Genomic DNA, 23,722 nt, shown 5'->3' with positions numbered 1-23,722 from the left:
ATGTTGGCCAGGCTGGTCCCGAACTCCTGACCTCAGGTGATCCGCCAACCTCAGCCTTCCAAAGTGCTGAGATTACAGGCGTGAGCCACCATACCCAGCTTCAAATCACTTTGAAGACTTCATTTCTTTTATTTTTATTTATTTATTTTTTTGAGATGGAGTCTCACTCTGTCATCCAGGCTGGAGTGCAGTGGCGCGATCTTGGCTCACTGCAAGCTCTACCTCCCAGGTTCACGCCATTCTCCTGCCTCAGCCTCCCGAGTAGCTGGGACTACAGGTGCCTGCCATCACACCCAGTTAATTTTTTGTATTTTTGGTAGAGACGGGGTTTCACCATGTTAGCCAGGATGGTCTCAATCTCCTGACCTCGTGATCCACCCGCCTCGGCCTCCCAAAGTGCTGGGATTACAGGCGTGAGCCACTGCGCCCAGCCTGAAGAATTCATTTCTTCTCCCCGTAAGCCTTTTATTCAATCAATAAATAAATAATTTACTTGGTTTATTTGAAGAAAGATGTCTGAATACTTTTATATATTATTTTTTCTTTTTAGAGTGGAACCTCTATTATTGACCGAGACAATGGGGATTACCATCTATGGCAGAGACACAGTTCATTGCCCACCAAAGATTTGTGTAACCCACTTCCATGGTGTAGAGTTGTCAGTGAATAGACAGGTCAGTGACCACATTTCCCAACCCTTTATATCTAGGTGGAAATGTGACCCCACCGTTAAGAAGTGTGCTCTCAACCCTCTCTTTCCCTATCTGTGGACTCAACATCAAGGAATCTGAAGCCCTACAAGATGGTGGAGGCACAAGATAGAATGACCCTTGTCCCACAGTTACCATATAGAGGAAAAAGTCAGCAGTCAACTCTTCTGTTACGTAAGCAAGACATACATTTTTATTGCATGCGGCCACTAAAGTTGGTGAGTTTATCTGTCACGGCAGTTAGTGTGATTAATGTGTGATGTTTTTCTTTCACCCAATCTCTGTTGGAGGTGCAGGAACAATTCTGACACTTTGTCTAAGGCACATCATTATTAGCTCCACGACCAAAAATGAAATGTGGAATTAGGGTGTCAGATTGTCCGTGTTCAGGTCTCAGGAGACAAGTTAGAGGGCACGTCTGAATGCTGACAAAGGTATGCTGTGAGCCAAGGGTGACAGAGGAGGCCAGGAGCCAACAAGGGGGAAGGCAATTGCTAGGGTGTGAGGCAGAAAAAGAGCAGAAGCTGTTGTCTAACAGTGTATGTTTTAGATTCCAGATTTTAGAGGGAGGGTTCTAAACTAAAGGAAGAGATTGAAGACTGGCCTTCAGACTTGTAGATGGAACAGAGTGAGCATTCTGAGTATAGACTAGCAGTGCACCTAAGGCTGTCCAACAGAGTCTGGCCGCAGAAAGAGCAGGAAACCAGGCAGGTGGGACACTAAACTCCTGAGAGCCAACTGGGATATAGTATCCCAGAGACCTGAAGGGTATGGAGAAACTCCAGGTAACTAAGAGCCTTGATCAAAAAAGGCCCATATGGCTGACCTTTTTCATTATGGTATTTAGGGATCTGTTATTTGATAATGCCATTGAAACACCAGGCTCTGGCTTCAGCTCTTGAGCACAGTCAATAGAAAATGATTTCTACACATCTCCGGAGTGAGAGCCACAGGCATGATGTTTGGTGGACCTTTATTGGCTCTAGAAAGGGAAGAGCAGCCTTCTCCTGGTTACTTATTGCAGATATGTGGGACGGCCCTGGGACCTGGGGCAAAGACTGACACAGATGCCCTGCCATTTGGATGAATAGCTGTCTTAGCCAGCTCCATAAGACCAATCATTCTACAGCTGACTGTGCACTAGGAGCAAATTAGAACGAAACTGAAAACTGATAGGTCTAGTGTTTTACCTCACCTGCATCCATAGCAAAGCTATATGGCTGCAACCCCAAAGAACTGGATAAAGTTCTGAAGATTGAAATGAACATTACTGTATAAAATATTTTCTATTCCTCTGTTTACTACATATGAATATATGTAGTAAAAGATTTGGGAAGGTGAAAGACAACAGTTATTACTGTGGTATGGAAAAACTAATACTGAACTTCTCTGCCTGAGTTTTAGCCTCCTATTTGCCCAGCTTTCTTTCTGTTTTCTTTCTTTTCTTTTCTTTCTCTCTCTCTGTCTTTCTTTCTTTCTCTCTTTCTTTTTTTTTTTTTTTTTTTTTCGAGATGGAGTCTCACTCTGTCCCAGGCTGCAGTGCAGTAGCACGATCTTGGCTCAATGCAACCTCCACCTCCCAGGTTCAAGCGATTCTCCTGCCTTAGCATCCTGAGTAGCTGGGATCAGAGGCGTGTGCCGCCACGACCAGCTTATTTTTGTATTTTTAGTAGATACAGGGTTTCACCACACTGGCCAGGCTGGTCTCGAACTCCTGACCTCGTGATCCACCCGCGTTGGGCTCCCAAACTGCTGGGATTACAAGTGTGAGCCACCGTGCCCGACTTCTTGCCCTTTTCTTACTCAGTGTCTGCCCCATTCCCATCCCATCCTAATGATTTAGAATTTTATTATGCAAACTAGTCAGCTCCTTAAAGCTTCGGCTTCTTAATTCTTTACCCTCACTATGCAGTTGCGCATACTCAAAGCCAGCCAGCTACACATTGAGCTGTCTATTCTGATTCTCACCCTCCAGCCCCAGCCAGCTTCTGCAAAGGAGGGCAGCAATGTAGCCGGTCCTTTCCCCACTAGGGTTGACAGATTTAAGCAAATAAAAATACAAGACAGGGGAAAGAGAGGAGATGATTAGGCAGAGAATAGAGAATTTTTAGAGCAATGGAAATACTCTGTACAATTTTGTAATGAAGGGTGCATATCATTATACATTTGTCCAAACCCATGGAATGTACAACACCAAGAGTTAACGCTAATGTAAACTATGGACTCTGGAAGATAATGATGTATCAATGTAGGTTGTCAATTGTAACGAACCACTCTGATGGGGAATGTTGATCCTGGAGAAGGCATGTGTAGAGGCAGGGGACGCATGGGAAGTCTGTGTACCTTCCTCTTAATTTTGCTGTGAACCTAAAACTATTCTAAAAAAAAAAAAGTCTTAAAAATAAAGGATGGCCAATTAAATTTGAATTGCTTTCTTTCCCTGAGTGTGTGTGTGTGTGTGTTTGTGAGAGAGAGAGAGAAACAGGGTCTTGCTCTGTGCAGCGTCTTACTGCAGTCTTGAATACCCTAGGCTTAAGCAATCCTCCCACATCAGCCTCCCAGTAGCTGACTCTACAGGTGTGCACCACCACGCCTGGCTAATGTTTTGTATTTTTGGTAGAGATGGGGTTTCACCATGTTGCCCAGGCTGGTCTTGAACTCCTGGACTCAAGCAATTTACCTATCTTAGCCACCCAAAGTGCTGGATTTGCAGATGTGTGCCACTGCACCCAGCTACATTTGCATTTCATTAGACAATAAGTAATTCTTTAGTACATGTTGCATGGAACATCTGAAATTCAAATTTAACTGGGTGTCCTGTATTTTATCTGGCAAACTTACGTCCCCAGTGACACTAATTCAGCCAGCTTCCTTCAAAAGTAGAACCAGTTATATTCATTCTGGGTGGAAATGCATTTTTTTTCTTTTTTAAAAATTAAATTTAGCACAGAACATTGCTTAGCTTGTTGTAGATACTCAGTAGATATTATGAATGAATCACTGAGTAGCTCCTCTTCAACCCTGGAGGTAGCTTAGAATGCCTTTTAAATGCTAGCAACTAGGACAGTGGGGTGGGGGTGAGGATAATAAAAAGCAACTTTGCTTCTAATGTGTTTTCTAAAATTTATACTTGAGGATTAAGCTACTGTCATATTATGAAGTGCAAAATTGTTGGCATGAAGACGAACTGGTTTAAGAAAAGACTTTGGATGAATTTACATTTTGACTACTTAGAATTTTTTTGATCAAGTTTTAAAATATATCTTTTGGCTGGGTGCGGGGCTCACGCCTGTAATCCCAGCACCTTGGGAGGCCAAGGCGGGTGGATCACTTGAGGTCAGGAGTTCGAGACCAGCCTGGCCAACATGGTGAAACCCCGTCTCTACTAAAAATACAAAAATTAGCCAAGCATGGTGGCAGGCACCTGTAATCCCAGCTACTCAGGTGGCTGAGACAAGAGAATCGCTTGAGGCGGAAGTTGCAGTGAGCTGAGATTGAGCCACTGCACTGCATCCTGGGTGACAGAGCGAGACCCTGCCTCAAAAAAAAATATATATATATATTATATATATATTTTATATACATATATATTTTTTATATATATATACGTACACACACATTTATTTATATAAATGCATTGGATAAGTATTTGTCTTCATTTAGAACATGATTTATGGCTTTGTCAGGACTATAAATTACATTCTAAATTTAGATCCAGATTTCTTATTTCTTTCCTTTTTTTTTGAGACAGAGTCTCACCGTTGCCCAGGTTGGAGTACAGTGGCATGATGATAGCTCACTGCAGCCTCCAACTCCCTGGCTCAAGCAATCCTCCAGCCTCAGCCTCCCAAATAACTGGGATTACAGGCGTGTGCCACCACACCTGGCTAATTTTTGTATTTTTAGTAGAGATGAGGTTTCACCATGTTGACCAGGCTGGTCTTGAACTCCTGACCTCAGATGATTCACCATCCCCCTGGGCCTCCCAAAGTGCTGGGATTATAGTGTGAGCCACCACACCCTGCCCTCTTTTTGTGTCTTATAACTGCCAGATAAAAGGCATTCAATTAGTTTGGAAGAAAAAAATGAAGAAAAGAAGAATGAAAAAGAAGGGCAAGAGGGAGGGAGGGAGGGAGAGAGGGGAAGAGAGGGTGGGAGGGAAGGAAGGAAGGGACTTAGTAACTCATGGAAAAAAGGAGAGAAAAATCAATACTTTTCATTCATATGAAATACTTTTTCAAAGAATGATCTCAAAATAAACAAGACCCAAAGAATCATCAAAAGTGAATTATCTTATTTCAACGAACATAGAAAGCTCAGCAATTCAATTCACAAACTTCAATTCTAACTCATCAAACAGGTTTTGGAGCACCCACTACAGGCAAAGCCACCATAGTAAGCAGTGTTACATAGGTTGTTAAAAGATAAACTTAGACACATTAAAATTTTAAGGCGTTTATTTGAGCAGACAGTGAGTGACCTGGCAGCACCTGACTGCAAGTGGTTCAGGGTTCCACTGAAGGTGCTTGAGAGGGAGACTTATTTTTATTTATTTATTTTTTGAGATGGAGTCTCGCTCTGTCGCCCAGGCTGGAGTGTGCAGTGGCATGATCTCGGCTAACTGCAAACTCTGCCTCCTGGGTTCAAGCAATTCTCCTACCTCAGCCTCCCGAGTAGCTGGGACTACAGGTGCCCACCACCATATCTGGCTAATTGTTTTTGTATTTTTAGCAGAGACGGGGTTTCACCATATTGGCCAGGCTAGTCTTGAACTCCTGACCTTGTGATCTGCTTGCCTCAGTCTCTCAAAGTGCTGGGATTGCAGGCATGGGCCACCGCACCCGGCTGAGAGGAAAACTTTTATAAGCATGGGAAGCTAGACAACGAAAATATTTGATTGGCTAAAGTGGAACAGTAACCTTAAAGTACCTAGTAGACGTTAGTTGGTGGTTTCTGGTTGGTAAAGTCCGTAGTTAGAGGTTAGTTAGAGTTGTTGGTTTCTGACTCGTTAACTTACTCTGAGTTTGGCTTGCTCATGTAGGAACCCAGAATGCTGGAGAGAGCCATCTCAACTAATGGACTCCCAAATATTGTCTTGTAACAAGGTGAAATTAACATGTTGTCCTTTGAAAAATTTATTAACTAGTGTTTGTGGGGATGCAGGAAGGGAAAGAAAGAAAAGAAGTGTAATAATTAGTCAGCTTAAGTCAAGGTAAAATAAAATATGTGATATGGTTTGGCTGTGTCCCCACTCAAATTTCATCTTGAATTGTAGTTCCTGTAATTCCCGGGTGTGGGACAGACCCACTAGGGGGTACTTGAATCATGGGGGTCTTTCCTGTGCTGTTCTCGTAATAGTGAATAAGTCTCATGAGATCTGATGGTTTTATAAAGGGGGGTTCTCCTGCACATGCTCTGTCTTGCCTGCCACCATGTAAGACGTATCTTTGCTCCTTCTTTGCCTTCCACCATGATTGTGAGGCCTCCCCAGACATGTGAAACTGTGAGTCTATTAAACCTCTTTTTCTTTATAAATTACCCAGTCTCCGGTGTGTCTTTATTAGCAGCATGAGAACAGACTAATACAATGTGTCATAGGAAAGGGACCTAACAAGGAATGAAAGAAATCACACCCAGTTCTAGACATGAGGAGAGGCTATGCCACTTGAGTTAACTTTGAGCCAAGTCCAAAAGGTGGGTATTCTAACTAGAGAGCACAGCCTGAACAAAGACACAGAGGCAGGGAAATCCAAGGTCCCTGTGGGGACCCCAAGTGCAAACATTTTAGGTGGATATCACCCCAATAATCCCACACACTTCTAGATATATCCCAAAGAATTGGCAACTGGAGAATGAAGCAGATTAAAAGACAGGTAAATACAGCCATCTTTCAGAGTCCTTTTATGAATGAAACAGGCTAGGAGTATATACATGTATGCATACCTACATGCTTGCATGTACACACAACATAAATATATAACATCTTTTAAAAGTGTTTCTCTTTATGGTTGAAAACTGCCCAGCACAAAAGCACTTTAACATCTTTATGCCAGTTACACCTATGAGCTCCATCGCAGCGGAGGAAGTTTAACTCACGTAGGAACTCCACAGTTGTGTTCTGGGAACATCTTCCATGTGCTTTTTGTTAAATAATATGTCAGAATATCAGGAAAACTGAGTTATAATGCTCAGTGCTGGAATGCTGAATCCTTAGCTACATATGCCTCCCAGCTACAATTTCATGTTTTTTGAGAAACTAATCCAGGCATTACATTATTGTCAGTGCCTCCCCAAATATTCCTTGCCAATTATTCTGCTTGTTTTCAAAGCTTCTCTTAGTACAGGTATTTCCTGTTTTATTTCAAAATTAATGATAAATGATAGGCTTTTGAAGGTTTGGAGAATGAATTGTGGTCCAAGAAACATTTTTTTTTTAAATTATTGGATAGACATTGGCTAAACTGTTCCAACAGTTTTCCTTCTCTCAAGTTGAAAAGGTAATTATTTTTTTTCCACAGTCATAAATTCTTGAGGACTTGAATATATTTTGAGAAGTTTATTTGCAGAATATATTTTCAAAATGAAAGCATCACGATGTATTTTCACAATGAGTAAAAGTCGCACTTTTGCATTCATTCAATTCTGAGGCATTGTCTCCATAATAGCTACCATTCTAGTACTTAATCATTTTAATATGGGTTAGTGCTTTTATTCTTTTTAATTGCCAAGGAAACATAAGAGAAATGCTTTTGAATTGACAAATACCCGTTTTAGGAAGTATCTGTCAATTTTTTTCACTGTCAGCATTGCTGGTGATGGAATGGTTTACAGAACATCCATTTCCTTTTATTTTTCCTTTAACGAAATGATGGTATCTCAAGAAGTTACAAGGTAAATTACAGTCCAGTTTCCAATGTTAAAGCCATCAGTGCAAACCCTGATGGGCAAATAATGTTCTTGAAAGTTATTATTATTTAAAAAAATTTGCACTTCATTCAGAAATTACAGTTTTATTCTTTGCCTGGGTTAGTCATAAGGGAGACGTTTTTCTTGGGTCCTAATGGGGTTCTACTTTACCCCTCAAATTGTACCTTGAACTTCCCCTTTTCTACAGTTTTGTACCCACTCTTGCCTCTTCTGACTCAGATTCCGTGCCCCAAAACCTGCACTATGCTTAAGATCAGAATGCTCTTTCTAGCTGCAACTGAATATGACTGGCACCACTTGCACTCCCTGAAAACCTGGGCAGAGAACCAGAGAATCACACCTGGCACTCTGCTCCTGTCCAAGGAAGATGGAAACGGGGCATGTTGAACTTCAACTGCCAACATGACTGAAGTTACCTGGCCCTCCACACGCCTTTGTTCTGGTCATGAAAGATCACAGTGACCTAAGGCCATACCCAGACCTGAAGGAGAGCCTCTCTTTTCCTTTGTATCACTGCCATGGCCTCTGAGATTATGAAAACTAACCTTATATTTGTAGCACTTTTTTTGGATCACCAGTTCTATAATAGAACTGAAAAAAAGTTTGTATGTATGCGTATATATGTGGGTACACACACACACACACACACACACATACGTACTCACATACATGAATGTATATCCTAAAAATAAACTTCTCAAAAAAATTAAGAGAATTGTTTTCAGAATTTCATTGTCATACTGTGTTCCTTTGGGCAACAAATAGAAATTTTAATACATTTAGATTAGAAAATTTAATACAATGTATTAAATGTAAGGACAATGATGTCCTTACATTTACCAAAGTTACTGAATTGCTTGTCGCAACCACCTGGTGGGTTGGCAGTTAGGTTTACATGCTGAGAAGTAGGAGGAAAAGTAGTAATGATTAAAAATACATTTAAGTGCTACTCTTGCCTCCAGCTGGTTTATTTTGGACATCATAAACCCTTTTTTTTCAGGATCTAATATTTGGGAGTATGCTTGAGAAAACAGAGCTTCAGGAAAAGCTAAGAACAACCTCGTTTTGGCTGACTCATTCTGACTTTAAAGTAATATGTCTTTATAGAACATGCTAAGAGTTCAAAGTCTACTTTTATATTTTCCATATTTCTTATTAGAGAAAAATATTGTAACCCATGTATTTGTTTAATTCCTGCTTTTATTTCAATGGGATAAGCACAGCATCCTTTTGTCATGAAAGGAAACATGATAGCATAGTTTCTTTCTTATCATCTTCTTGGTGTTCCTTCAGCCCCACAAGCTACAGAAGTGGGGTTGAGGCTCTTATCAGACAAGCTGTCTCCATGCGCTAGTCTTAAAAAACATAGTAGATAGGAATAAAGTATAGAAACAAAGAATATTCAGCAGTGTTAGAACTGTGGCTCAGAAAGAACACAAACTTGGATTGTAAATCTGTGCAAGATATTTAACATCTTTTTTTTTTTTTTTTGAGACGGAGTCTCGCTCTGTCGCCCAGGCTGGAGTGCAGGGGCGCAGTCTCGGCTCACTGCAACCTCCGCCTCCCGGGTTCACGTAATTCTCCTGCCTCAGCCTTCCGAATAGCTGGGATTGCAGGCACCCGCCACCCAGCCCTGCTAATTTTTTGTATTTTTAGTAGAGATGGGGTTTCACCGCATTAGCCAGGATGGTCTCGATCTCCTGACCTCGTGATCCACCTGCCTCGGCCTCCCAAAGTGCTGGGATTACAGGCATGAACCCATGCGCCCAGCCTTAACATCTTTTTAAAAAGTTAATTTGTTTTGTTTTGTTTTGTTTTGCTTTAGATGGTGTCTTGCTCTGTCGCCCAGGCTGGAGTGCAGTGGCACCATCTTGGCTCACTGCAAGTTCCCCCTCCCAGGTTCAAGCGATTCTCCTGCCTCAGCCTCTCGAGTAGCTGGGACTACTGGCGCCATGCCACCACGCCTGGCTAATGTTTTGTATTTTTAGTACAGATGGGGTTTCACCATGTTGGCCAGGATGGTCTTGATTCCCTGACCTTGTGATCCGCCGGCCTTGGCCTCCCAAAGTGCTGGGATTACAGGAGTGAGCCACCCACAGTGCCTGGCTTAATCTTTATTTATTTTATTTATTTACTTTTTTTTGAGATGGAGTTTCGCTCTTGTTGCCCAGGCTGGAGTGCAATGGCACAATCTCGGCTCACCGCAATCTCTGCCTCCTGGGTTCAAGCAATTCTCCTGCCTCAGCTTCCCGAGTAGCTGGGATTACAGGCATGTGCCACCACACCAAGCTAATTTTGTATTTTAAGTAGAGACGGGGTTTCCTTATGTTGGTCAGGGTGGTCTCGAACTCCCAACCTCAGGTAATCTGCCCACCTTGGCCTCCCAAAGTGCTGGGATTACATGCGTGAGCCACCTCACCCGGCCTGGCTTAATCTTTATTTTATTTTTTTAATTAATACTATTTAAAAAAATTTTAAATATTTTTATTTATTTATTGAGATGGAGTCTCACTCTGTCACCAGGCTGGAGTGCAGTGGCGCAATCTCAGCTCACTGCAACCTCTGACTCCCGGGTTCAAGTGATTCTCCTGCCTCAGCCTCCCAAGTAGCTGGGATTACACGCATGTGCCACCATGCCAGGCTAATTTTTTGTATTTTTAGTGGAGATGGGGTTTCACCATGTTGGCCAGGATGGCCTCGATCTCCTGACCTCAGGTGATCCGCCTGCCTTGGCCTCCCAAAGTGCTGGGATTACAGCCGTGAGATGTTTAGAGATGGGATCTCAGTATGTTGCTAGGCAGGACTTGAACTCCCGGGATCAAGAGGTCCTCCCACCTCAGCCTTCTGAGTAGCTGGGACTAAAGGCATGTGCCATGGGGTAAGATACTTAACTACTTCATTTCTCGGAGCTTAAGTTTCCCCGGTAACATGGTGATGAGCCTGACTTATGGTGTCTTCATTATAATAAAAAAAATCACAGGGGGAGGAGCCAAGATGGCCGAATAGGCACAGCTCCGGTCTACAGCTCCCAGCGTGAGCGACGCAGAAGACGGGTGATTTCTGCATTTCCATCTGAGGTACCGGGTTCATCTCACTAGGGAGTGCCAGACAGTGGGCGCAGGTCAGTGGGTGCGCACACTGTGCGCGAGCCGAAGCAGGGCGAGGCATTGCCTCACTTGGGAAGTGCAAGGGGTCAGGGAGTTCCCTTTCTGAGTCAAAGAAAGGGGTGACGGACAGCACCTGGAAAATCAGGTCACTCTCACCCGAATACTGCGCTTTTCCGACGGGCTTAAAAAACGGTGCACCACGAGATTATATCCCACACCTGGCTCGGAGGGTCCTACGCCCACGGAGTCTCGCTGATGGCTAGCACAGCAGTCTGAGATCAAACTGCAAGGCGGCAGCGAGGCTGGGGGAGGGGCGCCCGCCATTGCCCAGGCTTGATTAGGTAAACAAAGCAGCCGGGAAGCTCGAACTGGGTGGAGCCCACCACAGCTCAAGGAGGCCTGCCTGCCTCTGTAGGCTCCACCTCAGGGGGCAGGGCACAGACAAACAAAAAGACAGCAGTAACCTCTGCAGACTTAAACGTCCCTGTCTGACAGCTTTGAAGAGAGCAGTGGTTCTCCCAGCATGCAGCTGGAGTTCTGAGAACGGGCATACTGCCTCCTCAAGTGGGTCCCTGACCCCTGACCCCCGAGCAGCCTAACTGGGAGGCACCCCCAGCAGTGGCACACTGACACTGCACATGGCAGGGTACTCCAACAGACCTGCAGCTGAGGGTCCTGTCTGTTAGAAGGAAAACTAACAAACAGAAAGGACATCCACACCAAAAACCCATCTGTACATCACCATCATCAAAGACCAAAAGTAGATAAAACCACAAAGATGGGGAAAAAACAGAACAGAAAAACTGGAAACTCTAAAAAGCAGAGCACCTCTCCTCCTCCAAAGGATCACAGTTCCTCACCAGCAACGGAACAAAGCTGGATGGAGAATGACTTTGACGAGCTGAGAGAAGAAGGCTTCAGACAATCAAATTACTCTGAGCTATGGGAGGACATTCAAACCAAAGGCAAAGAAGTTGAAAACTTTGAAAAAAATTTAGAAGAATGCATAACTAGAATAACCAATACAGAGAAGTGCTTAAAGGAGCTGATGGAGCTGAAAACCAAGGCTCGAGAACTACGTGAAGAATGCAGAAGCCTCAGGAGCCGATGCGATCAACTGGAAGAAAGGGTATCAGTGATGGAAGATGAAATGAATGAAATGAAGCGAGAAGGAAGTCTAGAGAAAAAAGAATAAAAAGAAATGAGCAAAGCCTCCAAGAAATATGGGACTATGTGAAAAGACCAAATCTACGTCTGATTGGTGTACCTGAAAGTGATGGGGAGAATGGAACCAAGTTGGAAAACACTCTGCAGGATATTATCCAGGAGAACTTCCCCAATCTAGCAAGGCAGGCCAATGTTCAGATTCAGGAAATACAGAGAACGCCACAAAGATACTCCTTGAGAAGAGCAACTCCAAGACACATAATTGTCAGATTCACCAAAGTTGAAATGAAGGAAAAAATGTTAAGGGCAGCCAGAGAGAAAGGTCGGGTTACCCTCAAAGGGATGCCCATCAGACTAACAGCGGATCTCTCGGCAGAAACCCTACAAGCCAGAAGAGTGGGGGCCGATATTCAACATTCTTAAAGAAAAGAATTTTCAACCCAGAATTTCATATCCAGCCAAACTAAGCTTCATAAGTGAAGGAGAAATAAAATACTTTACAGACAAGCAAATGCTGAGAGATTTTGTCACCACCAGGCCTGCCTTAAAAGAGCTCCTGAAGGAAGCACTAAACATGGAAAGGAACAACCGGTACGAGCCACTGCAAAATCATGCCAAAATGTAAAGACCATCGAGACTAGGAAGAAACTGCATCAACTAACGAGCAAAATCACCAGCTAACATCATAATGACAGGATCAAATTCACACATAACAATATTAACTTTAAATGTAAATGGACTAAATGCTCCAATTAAAAGACACAGACTGGCAAATTGGATAAAGAGTCAAGACCCATCAGTGTGCTGTATTCAGGAAACCCATCTCACATGCAGAGACACACATAGGCTCAAAATAAAAGGATGGAGGAAGATCTACCAAGCCAATGGAAAACAAAAAAAGGCAGGGGTTGCAATCCTAGTCTCTGATAAAACAGACCTTAAACCAACAAAGATCAAAAGAGACGAAGAAGGCCATTACATAATGGTAAAAGGATCAATTCAACAAGAAGAGCTAACTATCCTAAATATACATGCACCCAATACAGGAGCAGCAAGATTCACAAAGCAAGTCCTCAGTGACCTACAAAGAGACTTAGACTCCCACACATTAATAATGGGAGACTTTAACACCCCACTGTCAACATTAGACAGATCAACGAGACAGAAAGTCAACAAGGATACCCAGGAATTGAACTCAGCTCTGCACCAAGCAGACCTAATAGACATCTACAGAACTCTCCACCCCAAATCAACAGAATATACATTTTTTTCAGCACCACACCACACCTATTCCAAAATTGACCACATACTGGGAAGTAAAGCTCTCCTCAGCAAATGTAAAAGAACAGAAATTATAACAAACTATCTCTCAGACCACAGTGCAATCAAACTAGAACTCAGGATTAAGAATCTCACTCAAAACCGCTCAACTACATGGAAACTGAACAACCTGCTCCTGAATGACTACTGGGTACATAACGAAATGAAGGCAGAAATAAAGATGTTCTTTGAAACCAACGAGAACAAAGACACAACATACCAGAATCTCTGGGACGCATTCAAAGCAGTGTGTAGAGGGAAATTTATAGCACTAAATGCCCACAAGAGAAAGCAGGAAAGATCCAAAATTGACACCCTAACATCACAATTAAAAGAACTAGAAAAGCAAGAGCAAACACATTCAAAAGCTAGCGGAAGGCAAGAAATAACTAAAATCAGAGCAGAACTGAAGGAAATAGAGACACAAAAAACCCTTCAAAAAATTAATGAATCCAGGAGCTGGTTTTTTGAAAAGATCAACAAAATTGATAGACCACTAGCAAGACTAATAAAGAAAAAAAGAGAGAAGAATCAAATAGACGCAATAAAAAATGATAAAGGGGATATCACCACCGATCCCACAGAAATACAAACTACCATCAGGGAATACTACAAACACCTCTACACAAATAAACTAGAAAATCTAGAAGAAATGCATAAATTCCTGGAAACATACACTCTCCCAAGACTAAACCAGGAAGAAGTTGAATCTCTGAATAGACCAATAACAGGAGCTGAAATTGTGGCAATAATCAATAGCTTACCAACCAAAAAGAGTCCAGGACCAGATGGATTCACAGCCGAATTCTACCAGAGGTACAAGGAGGAACTGGTACCATTCCTTCTGAAACTATTCCAATCAATAGAAAAAGAGGGAATCCTCCCTAACTCATTTTATGAGGCCAGCATCATTCTGATACCAAAGCCAGGCAGAGACACAACAGAAAAAGAGAATTTTAGACCAATATCCTTGATGAACATTGATGCAAAAATCCTCAATAAAATGCTGGCAAAACGAATCCAGCAGCACATTAAAAAGCTTATCCACCATGATCAAGTGGGCTTCATCCCTGGGATGCAAGGCTGGTTCAATATACGCAAATCAATAAATGTAATCCAGCATATAAACAGAGCCAAAGACAAAAACCACATGATTATCTCAATAGATGCAGAAAAAGCCTTTGACAAAATTCAACAACCCTTCATGCTAAAAACTCTCAATAAATTAGGTATTGATGGGATGTATTTCAAAATAATAAGAGCTCTCTATGACAAACCCACAGCCAATATCATACTGAATCGGCAAAAACTGGAAGCATTCCCTTTGAAAACTGGCACAAGACAGGGATGCCCTCTCTCACCAGTCCTATTCAACATAGTGTTGGAAGTTCTGGCCAGGGCAATTAGGCAGGAGAAGGAAATAAAGGGTATTCAATTAGGAAAAGAGGAAGTCAAATTGTCCCTGTTTGCAGATGACATGATTGTATATCTAGAAAACCCCATTGTCTCAGCCCAAAATCTCCTTAAGCTGATAAGCAACTTCAGCAAAGTCTCAGGATACAAAATCAATGTACAAAAATCACAAGCATTCTTATACACCAACAACAGACAAACAGCCAAATCATGAGTGAACTCCCATTCACAATTGCTTCAAAGGGAATAAAATACCTAGGAATCCAACTTACAAGGGATGTGAAGGACCTCTTCAAGGAGAACTACAAACCACTGCTCAAGGAAATAAAAGAGGATACAAACAAATGGAAGAACATTCCATGCTCATGGGTAGGAAGAATCAATATTGTGAAAATGGCCATACTGCCCAAGGTAATTTACAGATTCAATGCCATCCCCATCAAGCTACCAATGCCTTTCTTCACATAATTGGAAAAAACTACTTTAAAGTTCATATGGAACCAAAAAAGAGCCTGCATCGCCAAGTCAATCCTAAGCCAAAAGAACAAAGCTGGAGGCATCACACTACCTGACTTCAAACTATACTATAAGGCTGCAGTAACCAAAACAGCATGGTACTGGTACCAAAACAGAGATATAGATCAATGGAACAGAACAGAGCCCTCAGAAATAATGCCGCATATCTACAACTATCTGATCTTTGACAAACCTGAGAAAAACAAGCAATGGAGAAAGGATTCCCTATTTAATAAATGGTGCTGGGAAAACTGGCTAGCCATATGGAGAAAGCTGAAACTGGATCCCTTCCTTACACCTTATACAAAAATCAATTCAAGATGGATTAAAGAGTTAAACGTTAGACCTAAAACCATAAAAACCCTAGAAGAAAACCTAGGCATTACCATTCAGGACATAGGCATGGGCAAGGACTTCATGTCTAAAACACCAAAAGCAATGGCAACAAAAGACAAAATTGACAAATGGGATCTAATTAAACTAAAGAGCTTCTGCACAGCAAAAGAAACTACCATCAGAGTGAACAGGCAACCTACAAAATGGGAGAAAATTTTTGCAACCTACTCATCTGACAAAGGGCTAATATCCAGAATCTACAGTGAACTCAAACAAATTTACAAGAAAAAAACAAACAACCCCATCAAAAAGTGGGCAAAGGACATGAACAGACACTTCTCAAAAGAAGACATTTATGCAGCCAAAAAACACATGAAAAAATGCTCATCATCACTGGCCATCAGAGAAATGCAAATCAAAACCACGATGAGATACCATCTCACACCAGTTAGAATGGCAATCATTAAAAAGTCAGGAAACAACAGGTGCTGGAGAGGATGTGGAGAAATAGGAACACTTTTACACTGTTGGTGGGACTGTAAACTAGTTCAACCATTGTGGAAGTCAGTGTGGCGATTCCTCAGGGATCTAGAACTGGAAATACCATTTGACCCAGCCATCCCATTACTGGGTATATACCCAAAGGACTATAAATCATGCTGCTATAAAGACACATGCACACGTATGTTTATTGCGGCATTATTCACAATAGCAAAGACTTGGAACCAACCTAAATGTCCAACAATGATAGACTGGATTAAGAAAATGTGGCACATATATACCATGGAATACTATGCAGCCATAAAAAATGATGAGTTCATGTCCTTTGTAGGGACATGGATGAAATTGGAAATCATCATTCTCAGTAAACTATCGCAAGAACAAAAAACCAAACACCGCATATTCTCACTCATAGGTGGGAATTGAACAATGAGAACACATGGACACAGGAAGGGGAATATCACAATCTGGGGACTGTTGTAGGGTGGGGGGAAGGGGGAGGGATAGCATCGGGAGATATGCCTAATGCTAGATGACGAGTTAGTGGGTGCAGCGCACCAGCCTGGCACATGTATTCATATGTAACTAACCTGCACAATGTGCACATGTACCCTAAAACTTAAAGTATAATAAAAAAAAATTACAGCTGTAAAAATACTCACATTGTACTAGTCACCCTAGCAGCTTCCACAGGTACATGGGTATAATTAGCAAATTGTTTCTTTCTATTCTCAGGCCGTTTTCAAAGTGTAAATTTTCTTTTCTGCAATTTTCCCCTCCAGATCCTAATGCTAAATTACCTCTGGATTTACTAATCAGGGCTTTCTTGCTACTTTCCACATCACCAATCTTCGATTCGAATCTGGTACATTTTCTTTTTTTTTTTTTTTTTTTTTTGAGACGAAGTCTCGCTCTGTCGCCAGGCTGGAGTGCAGTGGCGCGATCTCGGCTCACTGCAAGCTCCGCCTCCCGGGTTCACGCCCTTCTCTTGCCTCAGCCTCCTGAGTAGCTGGGACTACAGGTGCCCGCCACCACGCCCGGCTAATTTTTTGTATTTTTAATAGAGACGGGATTTCACCGTGTTAGGATGGTCTTGATCTCCTGATCTCATGATCCACCCACCTCGGCCTCCCATAGTGCTGGGATTATAGGCCTGAGCCACCGCGCCTGGCCCCAATCTGGTAGATTTTCAAAATCCTTCTTTCCTTGTTGTATCATGCAGCTCGTGACCTTGGTTCCACCATGGCCCATGCTCTACTTTCCTGTTTTCCTCCATGCTTCTCTGCTGCCCACAGCAGCAAGAAAACCAAACCCCTCCCTGAATCAGGGTACCTGCTCCATATCCTCTGGACCAGTTCTCCAAACTGGCTGGGCATTGGGAACAACGGGGAAGTTGTTGAAACACTCAGATACGTGCAGATTCTGATTCACTAAGTTACCACCTAATATGCGTGGTGACATGGCACACTTTAGCTGGACGAACTCACCTCCATCTGGAAGATGTAAGGAACAACTCATTTTTCCTTTGTCTCACTTTGCGTGTCTTCTGAGGACCCCATTTTCTTCTATGTACTCTAAGTCACTGGACATAATCTTAGTCTTCTTGCTCTTCTGATGACTAACTCTTGGTTTTCCCTAGAGCCTCAAGCATGCCAAATCACACTGGTTCTCAAAAAACTTTCTTCAGCTCTCATGTTCCTCCCTCTTCCATCTCTTTTCTCTGAACTTGAAGCAGCTATTCCTTCTCCTCTCCCCTGCATGCCCTCCAGACCTCTCTTCCAACCAGGTGCACTGGAAGGCCCCTCTGGGTTCCTGTCTCTGCACTATCCTCAGTGTGGTCACATCCTCTCCCTGCCTTGACATTCCTGCTGGCCTTGGTTGCTACAGTAATATCATCTCCTGGTTTGCCTCCAACCGCATAAAAAATGTAGTGAGGGCTGGTTGCCTGCCTGGGCTCCAGCCCTGGACTGACCTTTCCCCCTTTTGGCAGGACTGGCCCCCAGGGCTTTGCTCTTGCCATCCCCACTGCTGCCAGCTGGGCCTGCCAGGGTTACCATAGAATTGGGCTGGTAAGTTCCCGGACCTGAGAAGGCTGTGGATGCCTTCTGGCCTCCGATCCCACTTTGGAGCCAGCTCAGCTGCAAGGGTGATTCTGTGTAACTGATGTGCATCTCCTCACAGCCTGGTGTGGGGGACCAGGGGGCTGGGGAGTTGGGGGGCCAGGGGAAAGGCTTCTAGCTATAACTCGCCAGAGCTGTGAGTGCTAGGAGTTGCATAAGAACAAGGCAGTCAGGGAGGAAAGCTGGCATGAGGGTTAATTAAGCTTTTCTTATGACTGGAGTGTATCTCTTTTTTTAAATTTCTTTTCTTTTTTTTTTTTTTTTGTTTGAGACAGAGTCTCGCTCTGTCGCCCAGGCTGGAGTGCGGTGGCGTGATCTTGGCTCACTGCAAGCTCTGCCTCCCGGGTTCACGCCATTTTCCTGCCTCAGCCTCCCAGGTAGCTGGGACTACAGGCGCCCGCCACCACGCCCGGCTAATTTTTTGTATTTTTAGTAGAGACTGGGTTTCACCACGTTAGCCAGGATGGTCTGGATCTCCTGACCTCGTGTTCTGCCTGCCTCGGCCTCCCAAAGTGCTGGGATTACAGACTTGAGCCACTGTGCCCGGCCTATGACTGGAGTGTATCTCTATGAACATGATTCCACACTTCCAGCTCTTTCTTCTCGCCAAACTAAAATAGGCAATTTACTGCCCACTGGAGGCTACCAACACTCCCCCACAAGCCTCGCTTTAAAACAAAACTTATGGCTGGGCACAGTGGCTGTCACCTGTAATCCCAGTAATTTGGGAGGCTGAGGCGGGCGGATCACGAGGTCAGAAGATCAAGACCATCCTGGCCAACATGGTGAAACCCCGTCTCTACTAAAAATACAATAACTAACTGGGCGTGGTGGCTCGTGCCTTTGTCCTAGCTACTCGGGAGGCTGAGGCAGGAGAATCTCTTGAACCCGGGAGGCGGACGTTGCAGTTAGCAAAGATGGTGCCACTGCCCTCTGGCCTGGCGAAAGAGCAACACTCTGTCTCAAAAACCAAACAAGCAAACAAAACTCATCTCCTCTCCAAAACCTATCTCCAACTCCACACATCCTTATGCTTGGAATTCTTTCTCCTTATTATTTAGGCTTGAATGTATGGATTGTATTGGTTTTCTGGTCTCTTCTCCTGATACCAGCATTTGACCATTTTAATGTCCCCATGTGAAATGTCTCCTCCCTTCCTTTGTGTTGATTTTATGGGTGGTAAGCCATAAGAAATCAGCAAATTGGCCGAACGCGGTGGCTCATGCCTGTAATTCTAGCACTTTGGGAAGCCGAGGCAGGCAGATTGCCTGAGGTCAGTTCAAGACCAGCCTGGCCAACATGGTGAGACCCCGTCTCTGCTCAAAATACAAAAATTAGCCGGGCATGGTGGCAGGCGCCTGTAATCCCAGCTGCTAGGGAGGGTGAGGAAGAAGAATCCTTTGAGCCCAGGAGGCGGAGGTTTCAGTGAGCTGAGATCGCACCATTACATTCCAGCCCAGGCAACAAGAGTGACACTTCGTCTCAAAAAAAAAAAAGAAATAAGTAATATTATAATAGAATATCATATACGATATGGTTTGGCTGTGTCTCCTCCCAAACCTCATCTTGAATTGTAGCTCCCATAATTCCCATGTGTCGTGGAAGAGAAAAGGGACCTGGTGGGAGGGAACTGAATCATGGGGGCGGGTCTTTCCCATGCTGTTCTCATGATAGTGAATAAGCCTCATGAGATCTGATGGTTTTATAAAGGGCAGTTCCTCTGCACATGCTCTTTCTTGCCTGCCACCATGTAAGACTTCCTTTTGTTCTTCCTTCATCTTCCACCCTGATTGTGAGGCCTCCCCAGCCATTTGGAACTGTGAGTCCATTAATCCTCTTTCCTTTATAAATTACCTAGACTTGGGTATGTCTTTATTAGCAGTGTGAAAATGGACTAATATATAAAAAAAATCCTTATATAATGATATCTGAAAATACCCTTTGCTCACGTGAATGCCTTACTCAAAACCTTCAATGAATTCTCATTGCTTACAAAACTTAAATCCACCTCTTAATTTTGCATTAAAAACTACTCACAGTCCAGTCCTTGGTCACATCTCTAGTAGCCCCTCACTTTTCCTTGGGAGGTATTTGTTGGTTCCACCAATCAAGTCTCTTATTGGTCATTATTCGACAAACTTTGATTGAACCCTTTGGGTGGTGCATTCCGAGGGCATCATTCACAAACATGCTGTCCACATTTCTGTTTGTGACTTTGTTTTTACCCCACTGCGCGTCCTGCTTTCCCCACTTGCATCTCAGGTTTAGATCAAACTTAATTTCTTTTATTCTGGAGCCTTTTCAGGCAGCTCCAGGTCTCTGGCTTTCCTCATTCTCTTTGATCCTTACGTTCCCAAATATCTACATTACTTCTTGGTACCTACCTTTATTTTGCCTTTTTGTTTAAGCCCACGTGATATTAATATCTTCTTTACTCATATGTCTCTGATAATAGTTCTCCATTGTATTGTTATTTCAGGTCAACAGTTCTCAGTTTTTGGTCCCTGAGGAGCAGCATCATCATCACCTAGGAACTTGTTAGAAAGGTAAATATTCAGACCCCATCCCGGACTTACTGAATCAAAATTCTGGGGGTGGGGCTCAGCTTTGTGTCTTCACAAGCCCTCTGGGGAATTTCAGATGCTCCTTGAAATTTGAGAACTACAACTCCACCTCTTGGACTTGAGGATGAGGAAGGCTTGTTCAGCTTGTTTATTCCCTAAGGATACTACAAGGTATTTGAGACCTTTTCCTTTCTGATGGTGTATTTGAAAGCCTTTGGAAAACTCTAAGCCTTCATTGCATACATACATGTGCAATGGTTTATTTTTACCCCATATCTTCTGAAAAAGTATAATATTTTAGCCAACTTAAAAAGATGATAAAGTAGGCCAGGCATGGTGGCTTACGCCTGTAATCCTAGCACTTTGGGAAACTAAGGTGGGTGGATCACTTGAGCCCAGGAGTTCAAGACCAGTGGGCTTGTCAAGATGACAAGGACTTTTGTTGTGGGGATGGGGTGCTTTTATTTGGTGCTTGATAATTGTATTAGTCCATTTCTATACTGCTGTGAAGAATGTTTCACCATGTTTGGTGAAACCCGGTGTCTACAAAAAATTAGCTGGGTGTGGTGGCTCGTGCCTGTAATCCCAGCTACTCGGGAGACTAAGGCAGGAGAGCTTGAGTCTGGGAGGTAGAGGTTGCAGTGAGCTGAGATTGCACCACTGCACTCCACACCACTGCACTCCAGTCTGGAAGACAGAGCAAGATTTTGTCTCAAAAAAAAAAAAAAAAAAAGAGTGAGAAAATGGAAAATCAGAACAAAGGAAAGGAAGGGGAGGCAAATAGTAACCACAATGGTTACTATTGTTCTCATAGTATCTCTAAGCTTCCTGGCAGCAAGGAAAATAAGGAAATTAATGTGTTACTTGTGCTGGTTCCTTTCTACCAGAGGAGGCGAAAATTCTATTTGTGAATTCCAAAAGAAATTTCCCATATGGCAACTACGAGAGGAGCCACTTAGAGAGCTAAAAGATAAAATCCTCAGCAAAGGTTTTATCACACAGGCACCAGTGGTTCTCCCATGCCTGCTTTGTTCACTATCACCATTACAGAAATTGTGCCAATGCTTAGCATGTAAGAGGCGCTTATTAGTAAATCTGTGACAAGAACTCACTCCGTCATTTCTTATAAGTTGGTGGCTGGAAGGGAGTTTATTTTCCCCCAGCAACCCAGCCACCAAGAAATAATATAGAGTGTTTATTGTCTTGGACTGTGATCTGTTCTGGCTGGACCCTGTTGGAGAGGGAGAGGTGTGAGATGAGTGGGCCATTATCTGCAGGAAAGAGTAAACATCTAAAGGAGGGCAGCCCTATGAGAGGGCCCAGGTCCTGTCTGACTGGCCCCAAGGTCACTGAACCTGAACAAGGTGAGTCTGGACGTGACCACAAGGTTCTACATCAAGTAGAAGCCAAACGCTGTGAGGCTGGAACTGGAAGACAAAGCGTCTATGAGATTAGACAAGGTTCTCCTTAGTGCTGTTTACCATGGAGAACAGCTTACAAGATGTCAAGAGCTTCTGATGTGAGGATGGGGTGCTTTTATTTGGCGCTTGATAATTGTATTAGTCCATTTCCATACTACTATGAAGAAAGATCTGAGACTGGGTAATTTATAAAGAAAAAGAAGTTTAATGGACTCACAGTTTCACATGGCTGGGGAGGCCTCACAATCATGGCAGAAGGTGAAGGAGGAGCAAAGGTACGTCTTACATGGCAGCAGGGAAGGGAGTGGGTGCAGGGAACTGCCCTTTATAAAACCATCGGATCTCATGAGACTTACTCTCACGAGAACAGCAGGGGAAAAACCCACCCCCATGATTCAATTGCCTCCCACTGGGTCCCTCCCACAACACATGGGAATTATGGGAGGTACAATTCAAGATGAGAGCTGGGTAAGGACACAGGCAAACCATATCAATAATAAAGGACATTATAAGGCTTTTTCTGAAATTTGGAATTTAAAACAACATCATTATATAAGCTCAGGGATTTTTTTGTTTTTGTTTTGAGACGGAGTCTTGTTTTGTCCTCCAGGCTGGAGTGCAGTGGCACAATCTTGGCTCACTACAAGCTCTGCCTCCTGGGTTCACGCCATTCTCCTGCCTCAGCCTCTGGAGTAGCTGGGACTACAGGCACCCGCCCGCACGCCCCACTAATGTTTTGTATTTTTAGTAGAGACAGGGTTTCACCGTGTTAGCCAGGATGGTCTCGATCTTCTGACCTCGTGACCCGCTGGCCTTGGGCTTCCAAAGTGCTGGAATTACAGGCATGAGCCACCACACCCAGCCAGATCAGGGATGATTTTAGATAGGACTGATATGCAGGTGAATTTATCTTCAGTAAGTCCCTATGCATTTTGGGCATAGCCCTCTGTATCCACAAGCTGGATCCTTTTCTCTCTCTTGAATTAGACAACATTATGACACATGGACACCAGTTAGGGGGAGAGTGGAGTTTAATTCCTAAGCACCAAGGAATGCTTGGCTATAGAGTGCTCTTACCCATCTTTCATCAATAATCTTGCACAAGCAATTTTCCTGAAGACAGCACTATAACGAGTCTCCAAATATTTGATAGAATAAAATGGTGATGAGGAAGAAAGATCATAAAACTAGAGTCAGGATTCCAGATTCTGTAATTTACCAGCGCGTGGCCTCCTCAGAGGAAAAGATGCATGAAAACATTTTAGGAATTGAAAGTACTGGCTGGGCACGGTGGCTCATGCCGGTAATCCCAGCACTTTGGGAGGCTGAGGTGGGCAGATCACGAGGTTAGGAGATTGAGACCATCCTGGTTAACATGGTGAAATCCCATCTCTACTAAAAATACAAAAAATTAACCGGGCGTGGTGGTGGGCACCTGTAGTCCCAGCTACTCGGGAGCCTGAGGCAGGAGAATGGTGTGAACCCGGGAGGCGGAGCTTGCAGTGAGCCGAGATCGCACCACTGCACTCCAGCCTGGGCGACAGAGCAAGACTCTGTCTCAAAAAAAAAAAAAAAAAAAGAAAGAAAGAAAGTACTATGTACGTGGGTTGTTATTTCTTG

This window comes from Pan paniscus, chromosome 11 (assembly GCF_029289425.2).
Source record: "Pan paniscus chromosome 11, NHGRI_mPanPan1-v2.0_pri, whole genome shotgun sequence".
In the NCBI taxonomy this organism is placed as follows: Eukaryota; Metazoa; Chordata; class Mammalia; order Primates; family Hominidae; genus Pan; species Pan paniscus.
The sequence above is the reverse complement of the archived record's forward strand: the minus strand, read 5'-3'. Positions refer to the sequence as shown.